The sequence below is a fragment of the Orycteropus afer genome, unplaced genomic scaffold (genome assembly GCF_000298275.1).
Source record: "Orycteropus afer afer isolate SDZICR_OR568_19922 unplaced genomic scaffold, OryAfe1.0 scaffold00191, whole genome shotgun sequence".
NCBI lineage: Eukaryota > Metazoa > Chordata > Mammalia > Tubulidentata > Orycteropodidae > Orycteropus > Orycteropus afer.
Window position 1 is genome coordinate 332,878 of NW_006921778.1, and position 9,464 is coordinate 342,341.

Consider the following 9,464-nt stretch of genomic DNA (forward strand, 5'->3'; position numbering starts at 1 on the left):
TCAGCAAATGGAGGACCCAAAAGCTTTACTCTATCCACATCATTAAGGTCAGCTCTACTCTAAGAAGGCAGCTCTTCTCCAGTCGTAGTTTGAGTGCCTTCTGACCTGAGGGACTCATCTGCCAGCACTATATAGGGCAATGTTTCTGAGCTATTCTTAAAAGTTTTCCAGTAATATATCAGACAATGTTTCACTGCTATTCATAAGGTTCTCACTGGGCAATTCTTTGAGAAGTGGATGGCCTCTTCCTCCTTCCAAGTCTGTCTTGCTTTGGAACCCCCACCAAAACCTGTCCACCATGGGTAACCCTGCTGCCTTTTGAAAGTGGGTGGCATAGCCTCCAGCCTCATAGCAACACTCAAGCCACCACAGTACAACAAACTGACACACAAGTTTGTCTCCCTTAGTTGTTCCAAACTGCTCTGCTCATTTTCTGGTCTCCCCACCCTTTTAAAGTATCCAGCCTGCCCCCAGGGCACTTCACACAAACACCTGCCTTCTGCTGCTTCCAGCTGGCTTACTGTGGACTACCCCCAGGACACTCCATGCACACAAACACCTGCCTTCCACTGCTCCCAGGAAGATAAAAATTAATTACAAGGTAACAACAAAGAAAATTAACAAGTATCTAACCAAAATAAGAAAATCTTTAGTAAACACAAATAAAATAACAATACAAACATGAAAATAAAATCTGTTAACAAAATGAACTAAGCACAGGAAAAATATATGGAACAAAGAAATCATCAACAGCAAAATAAAAAAGCACAAAAGAATGACAGCAGTAAATGCATACCTATCCACCAGACACTCCTCAGAAGGAAGGTTGGACAATCTACTTCCTTAGTGATACTGCCTCGGAAACCCAAGGAGGGGTCACTATGAGTCAGGTCTGACTTGATGGCACATAACAACAACATCATTAATTACATTGAATGGGAATGGGTTAAATGCACCAGGCAATAGAAAAAGAGTAACAAAATGGATAAGAAAATAGGACTTAAAAATATAGTACTCATAAGAGACTCATCTAAGACATAAAGATAAAAATAAATTAAAAATCAAGGGATGAAAAAAAATTAAGCAAGCAGCAATAAATAAAAAGCTATCTAGCAATATTAATTCTGATAAAATATACTTGACAGCAAAAAACAATGTAAGTGACAAGGAAGGGCATCATATACTGATAGAAGGGTCAATCTAGCAAGAGGACATAACCATAATATTAATCCAATAATTAAGCTCCAAAATACATAAAGCAAATATTAACAGAATAAAAAAAAAGAAAGAGCACTCCACAAATAGTGGAAGACTTTAACACACCACTTTCAATGAAATGCAGAGTAAGTAGACACAAACTCAAGAAAGATACAAAAGATCTCAATAACAAAATCAACCGACTGGACCTCAAAGACATGTGCAGAACACTCCACCCAATAAAAATGCAATACACATTCTTTTCCAGTGTGCATAGCGCATTCTCCAAAATAGAACACATTGGGCTGCAAAACAAGACTCAATAAATTTAAGAACATTGAAATACTGCAGAGCATCATCTCAGATCACAATGCTGAAAAATTAGAAATCAATGATAGGAAGATAAGGGGGAAAAAAATCAAATACATAGAAACTGAATAACAGCCTAGTGAAAAATTATTAAAAATCACTAAGGTGCTGTGGTGAGACAGGGGTTAAAGCATACATCTTCTAACCAAAAAGTCAGTGGTTCAAATCCACTCAATGCTCTGCAGGAGAAATATGAGATAGCTTGGTTCCATAAAGATTTACAGCCTTGGAAACACTATGAGGCAGTACTACTCTGCCTTATGGGGTCACTATGATTTGGAATCAACTCAATGGCAGTGAGGTTTTGCTTTTAAAAATTACTGGTAACAGAAGGAATAAAATATGAAATTTAAAAATTTGAAGAAGCAAATGACAATGAAAACACAACATAACAAAATCTTTGGGACACAGCAAAAGCAGTGATCAGAGGTCAATTTGTAGCAATAAGTGCACACATCAAAACAGAAGAAAGAAACATAATCAATATCATAACCCAACAACTCCAACAATCAGAAAAAGAGCAGGGGAAAAAAAAAGCCAAAAAGCCTACAGTCTTCAGAAGAAAGGAAGTAATAAACATTAGAGCACAAACAAATGAAATAGAAAACAGAAAAGCAATACAAAGAATCAGCAAGACAAGACGTTGGTTCTGTGAAAACATTAAAAAAAAGTTAACAAACTACTGGAAATTTTAACTAAGGAAAACGAAGAGAAAATTCAAATAACGCATATAAGAAATGAAATGAGCAGTCACAACAGAACCAACTGATATGAAAAGGCTAAAAACAGAATGCTATGGTAGCATAGTGCCTAAGGCACTTGACTGCTAACAAGAAGGCTCGTGGTTCAAACCCATGAGCCACTTCTCAGAAGGAAGGTTGGGCAATCTACTTCTGTAGTGATACTGCCTCAGAAACCCAAGGAGGAGTTGCTATGAGTCAGGTCTGACTAGACAGCACATAACAACAACAACAACATGAAAAAGTGTACTCCAAAAAATTGGAAAACCTAGAATAAATGCAAAATTATCTAGAAATACATGACCTACACAGATAGACATAGAAATTTTGAACAGTCCTGTAACAAAAGAAGAAAATGAACAGGTCATAAAAACCTCATAATAACAACTATAAAAAAGTCCTGACCCAGAAAGCTTCACTGGACAATTTTGCCAAACATTGAGAGAAGTGCTGACATCATCTACTGAAACTATTCCAGAACATATCAAAGGATGGAATACTCCCAAATTCATTTTGTGAAACAAGCATAATTCTGATACCAAAGCCAGGCAAAGACCCCACTGAAAAGGAACATTACAGATATATATCCTCGATAAATACAGATGCAAAAATCCTCAACAAAATGCTGGCCAATAGAATACAACACTATATCAAAAAAATTATATATTATGATGAAGTAGTATTCATACCAGGTATGTAAGGATGGTTCAACAAAAGAAATACAATCAACATAATCCACTACATAAATAAAACAAATGAAAAGAATGACATGATCATATCAATCAATACATAAAAGGCATTTGATAAAATCCAGCATACATTCTTGAGTTTAAAAAAAAATCTCAGAAGGGAAATTCCTCAACATAATTAAAGGCATATACATGAAACCAACAGCCAACATTATTCTGATAGAGAGATATTGAGAGCATTCCTCTTGTGAAAGGGACTCCTCTTGTGAAAGGATACCACCACTCCTGTTCAACATTGCATTGGAAGTCCAAGCCATGGCAACAAGGCAAGAAAGGGAAATAAAAGGCAGCTAATTTAGGAAAGAAGAGTTAAAACTTTATCTGCTTTCATATTAAATGCTGTTGTTGTTAGGTGCCATCAAGTCATCTCCGACTCATAGCAACCCTGTATACAACATAATGAAACACTGCTCAGTCCTGTACCGGCCTCACAATCCTTGCTATACCTGAGCCCATTGTTGCAGATACGGTATCAATCCATCTCATTGAGGGCCTTCCCATTTTTCACTGACCCTCCACCTTACCAAGCATGACATCTTTCTCCAGAGAATGGTCCCTTCTGACAACATGACCAGAGTAGGTGAGACAAAGTCTGGTGATTCTCACTTCCAAAGAACACTCTGGCTGCACTTCAGGACAGACTTGTTAGTTCTTCTGACAGTCCATGGTGCTTTCAGTATTCTTTGCCAACACAACTCAAAAGCATCAACTCTTCAGTTTTCCTCATTTATTGTCCAGCTTTCATATGCATATGAGACAATTGAAAATATCAGGGCTTGAGTCAGGTGCACCTTAGTCTACAAAAAGACATCTTTGCTCTCCAGCCCTTTAAAGAGGCATTTCTCAGCAGATTTTCCCAGTGCAATATGTGGTCTGATTTCTTGATTGCTGTTTCCATCGGTGTTGACTGTGAAATCAAGTAACAGGGAATCTTTGACTTCGATCTTTTCTCCATTTATTGTGATGCTGCTTATTGGGGTCCAGTTGTGAGGATTTTAATTTTCTTTATGTTGTGGTGTAATTTGTACTGCAAACTGTAGAGTTTAATCTTCATCACTAAATGCTTCAAGTCTTCTTCACCTCCAGCAAGTAAGGTGTTGTCTGCATATCTCAGGTTATTAGTCTTCCTCCAATCCTGATGGTTCATTCTTCATATAGTCCATCTTCTTGGATTATTTGCTCAGCATGCAGATTGAATAAATATGGTGAAAAGATACATCCCTGATGCACTCCCTTCCTGATTTTAAACCATGCAGTAGCTCCTTCTTCTGTTTGAACAATAGCCTCCTGGTCTATACAGGTTCCTCGTGAGCACTATTAGTGTTCTGGAATTCCCATTCTTCTCAATTTATACATAATTTCTTATGATCCACATGTTGTTGTTGTTGTTGTTAGCTGTCATTGAGTCATCTTTGACTCATAGTGACCCTATACACAGTAGAATTAAACACCACCTGGTCCTCCGCCAGCTCCATGATTCTTGCTATACTTGAGCCCATCGCCACAGCCACTGTGTCAATCCATGTCATTGAGGGCCCTTCCCTCTTTCATCAACCCTCTACTTTACCAAGCCTGACATCCTTTTCCAGGGAATGGTCCCTTCTGAAAACATGATTAAAGTAGGAGAGATGAAGTCTGGCCACTCTTGCTCCCAAGGAGCATTCTGGCTGCACATCTTCCAGGACAGATTCGTTAGATCTTTTAGCAGTCCATGGTATTTTCAGCATTCTTCACCAGAACCACAACTCAAAAGCATCAATTCTTCAGTCTTCCTTATTCATTGTCCAGCTCTCACAAGTGAATGGAAATACCATGGCTTGTGTCAGGTGCACCTTAGTCTTCAAGGAGACATCTTTGCTCTTCAGCACTTGAAAGAGGTCCTTTGCAGCCAACTTGCCCAGTGTTATACATCCTGTGATGTCCTGACTGCTGCTTCCATTAGCATTGTAGAACCAAGCAATGTGAAGTCTTAATGTCTATGTCTCTGGTTAGGTAGTCTAATGCTTTTGCATATTCAATAAAACACAAGTAAACATCTTTCTGGTATTCTTTGCTTTCAACCAAGATCCATCTGACATCAGCAATGGTGTACCTCATTCTATGTCTTCTGAATCCAGCTTGCATTTCTGGAATTTCTCTGTCAATATACTGTTGCAAACTTTTATGAATTATCTTCAGCAAGATTTTACTTGTGTGTGAAATTAATGATATTATTCAATAATTTCCACATTTGGTTGGATCACCTTTCTTTGGAATGGATAGAGATATGGATCTCTTCCAGTCAGTTGGCCAGGTAGCTGTCTTCCAAAGTTCTTGGCGTAGATGACTGAGTGCCTCCAGTGCAGCATCTGTTTCTTGAAACATCTCAGTGGGTATTCCATCAATTCCTGGAGCCTTGTTTTTCACCAATTCCTTCAGTGCAGTTTGACCTCATCCTTTAATACCATTGGCTTTGATCACATGTGACATCCTGAAATGGATGAAAATCAACCAATTCTTTTTGGTACAGTGACTCTATCTTCCTTTCCTCCTCTTTTAATGCTTCCTGTATCATTCAATATTTTGTCCATAGAATCTTTCAGTATTACAACTCAAAGCTTGAATTTTTTGGTCAGTTATTTCACCTTGAGAAATGATGAGTGTGTTCTTTCCTTTTGATTTTCTAACTTCAGGTCTTTGCACATTTCATTATAATAATTGACTTTGTCTTCTTGAGCTGCTCTTTGAAATCTTCTGTTCAGATCTTCTATCTTGTCATTTCTTCCATTTGCTTTAGCTACTCTCCATTCAAGAGCAAGTTTCAGAGACTCCTCTGACATCCACTTTGGTCTTTTCTTTCTTTCATGTCTTTTTAATGACCTTTTGCTTTCTTCCTGGATGATGTTCTTAATGTCATCCCACAATTTTTTTGTTTTTGGTCACTGGTGTTCAATGCATCAAATTTATTCTTTAGATGGTCTCTAAATTCAGGTCAGATATAATCAAGGTCATATTTTGGCTCGCCTGGATTTGTTTTAATCCTTTTCAGCTTCAATTTGAACTTGCATATATGAGCAGTTGATGGTCTGTTCCACAGTTAACTCCTGGCCTTGTTTTGGCTGAAGATATTGAGCTACTCTATTGCCTCCTTCCACAGATATAGTTGATTAGTTTTCCGTATATTCATTCCATCTGGTGAAGTCCACATGTATAGCTGCTGATTATGTCATTGAAGAAAAGTATTTGCAATGAATAAGTCATTGGTCTTGCAAAATTCTATCATGTGATCTCCAGCATCATTTTGATCACCAAGGCCATATTTTCCATCTACCAATGATTCTTCTTTGTTTCCAACTTTTGAATTCCAACCACCAGTGATAATCAACAAGTCTTGATTGCATGTTTCGTAAATTTCCAACTGCAGAAGTTGATAAAATCTTCAATTTCTTTGTTTTTGTCCTTGGTGGTTGGTGCATAAATTTGAGTAATAGTAGTATTAACTGGTTTTTCTTGTAGGTGCATGGTTATTATCGTATCACTGACAGCATTCTAGGAGCTCTGGTAGTCTAATGCCTAAGGCATTTAACTGCTAACCAGAAGCCTGGCTGTTCAAACCCACCAGCCACTCCCCAAAAGGAAGATTGGGTGATTTACTTCCATAGTGATACCACCTCAGAAATTCAAAGAGAGATCGCTGTGAGTCAGATCTGACTTGACAACAGTGAATTTTTTGTTTTGTTTTGTTGCTTTTTTGTTTTGTTTTGTTTTTGTGGCAGCACTGTACTTTAGGATAGAACTTGAAATATTCTTTGTGATGCCATTCCTCTCCAATTTGTCATTCTGGCCTAATAGGTCATATGGTTGTCTGATTCAAAATGACCAATAACAGTGCATTTTAGCTTGCTAATGCCTAGGATATGAATTTTTATGTGTTCCATTTCATTTTTGACAACTTCCAATTTTCCTAGATTCATACTGAGTACATTCTATGTTCTAATTATTAGTGGGTGTTTGCAGGTGTTTCTTGCCATTTTGAGCCATAGCACATCAGCAAATGGAGGTTCTGAAAGCTTTATTCCATCTCTGTCATTAATGTAAAGTCTACCTTGAGGAGGCAGCTCTTTTCTAGTCTTAGTTTGAGTGTCTTCTGACATGAGGGGCTTATCTTCCAGCACTATATCAGACAATGTTTCAGGGCTTTTCATAAAGTTTTGTGGTAATATATCAGATGTTTCATTGTAATTCATAAGGTTTTCACTGGCCAATTTTCTGAGAAGTGGATGGCCTGTGGTGGTTATGTTGTGTGTCAACTTGGCTGGGCCTGGTTGAGTGGCTGGGCAGCTGGGGGTAGTTATTCCCCATGATGAGACTGGCAATCAACTCCATGGTGGGCTCTACCACAAGCAGCTGAGTAAATGCTTTGGGTATGTGGTCTTCTTCCCATATATAAGAAGTCGCTTTGGGAATGGCCTCTAGCCTGCGGCGTGTTGGGACGCTGCATATAACCATGTCGTTGCTCAGTAGCCTGCTATGCTCTGCTGACCCTGAGACTTACAATGGACTTAAGTTAATGGCCTGCTGTGTGGTTTGATAACATTGGAACTGTGTCTTTTTACTTGTCAACTTTGGGGCTTCTCAGCCTCAGCAGCCAGCAGCTGACTAAGTGAAGAAATACCTCTAGCTCCAGTGGGCTGGGAGCAGGAAGCAGAGCTGGACCCCAAGGTTGAGAGGCTTTCATCCAGCCCCTAGAACTTGGCACTTTGAACTTGGACTTAAAGCCTCCAAATTGTAAGAATAAATTCCTGTTTGTCAAGGCCATCCCATTTGTGGTATATTTCTTGTCAGAGTGGCACTAGGTAAACAGAACATGCCCCCTTCTTTCTTCTGAGTATATCTTAGTCTGGAAGTGCGGCGGAAACATGTCTACCATCGTTGACACAGCTGGTATTTGAAATACCAGTGGCATAGCCTCCAGCCTCACAGCAACATGCAAGCTACCACGGTACAACAAAATGACAGACATGTGGTGGATTATATGATCCTAGATGAAGAAAAAACCACAGACTCAGCAAAAAAACTACTGAACTAATTGAGAGATTGAGCAAAGTGGCAGGGTACAAGATCAACATTCAAAAATCCATTATATTCCACTACATCAAAAAAAGAGAATTCTGAAAACAAAATAAGACAAACAATACTATTTCCAATAGCTACCAAAAACACAAAACACTTAAGAATAAATCTAACCAGACATAAAAGACCTGTACAAAGAAAACTACAAAACACTACTGTAATAATCTAAAAGAGACCCACACAAATGTAAGAGCATACCATACTCATGGATAGGAAAATGAACATTGTTAAAATGTCAATAATACCCAAAGCAATCTATAGCTATAATGCAATCCCAATCCTGATTCCATAAACATTCTTTAAGGAGATGTAAAAAACAATCACTAACTTTATAGGGAATGGAAAGAGACCTTGGATAAGAAAAGTACTACTAAAGAAAAAGTACAAAGTAGAAGATCTCACACTTTCCAATATCAAAATCTATTATACAGCCACAGTAGACAAAACAGCCTAGTACTGGTATAAGGAAAAGCACATTGACCACTGAGAGATAATTGATGAGGCAGAAGTACATCCATCTACATATGGACAGCTGATCTTTGACAAAGGGCTGGAACCTATTCAATTAGGTGGAGAGGGGAGACAGTCCTTTTAACAAATAGTGCTGGAAAAACTAAATATCCATATGCAGAAATATAAAATAATATCCATACCTCACACTTTATACAGAAACTAAATCAAGATGGATCAAAGACCTAAATGTAAAGCCTGAAACTATAAAGTTCATCAAAGAAAAGATAGACACAAACTTAAGGGCTCTAATGTATGGCATCACTAGACTACTAAACATAAGTGAAAATGCATAAACAGCAGATGATAAACTAGGTGACTGGGATCTTCTAAAAATTAAATTATTGTGTGTACCAAAAGAGTAAAAAGAGAACTTTCACATTGGGAAAAAAAAATATTTGACAGTGACATATCTGACAAGGGGCTTATCTCTAAAATTTATCTAAAATGTCAACACCTCAATGTCAAAAAGACAAACAATCCAATTAAAAAATGGGCAGAGGACATGAACAGAAAGTTCACCACAGTTCACCAGGTGGCCAACAAACACATAAAGAAATGCTCATCATCAGAAGGGGAGATGGCATCCTACCAACACCATGCACTAAGTCCTCTACCAACAGAGATTTGGAGGAACTAGATAAAGCAGATGTAAAAAATGATAGTGAAGTTATGAGCAGAAAATTAGAAGAAAAAGCATTAGATACAGTGAATGTGGCAAAAGGGATGTGGCAAAAGGGGCAGGTAAATTGACTGTGAAAAATAAAAAAAAAAAAAAAAAAAAAAA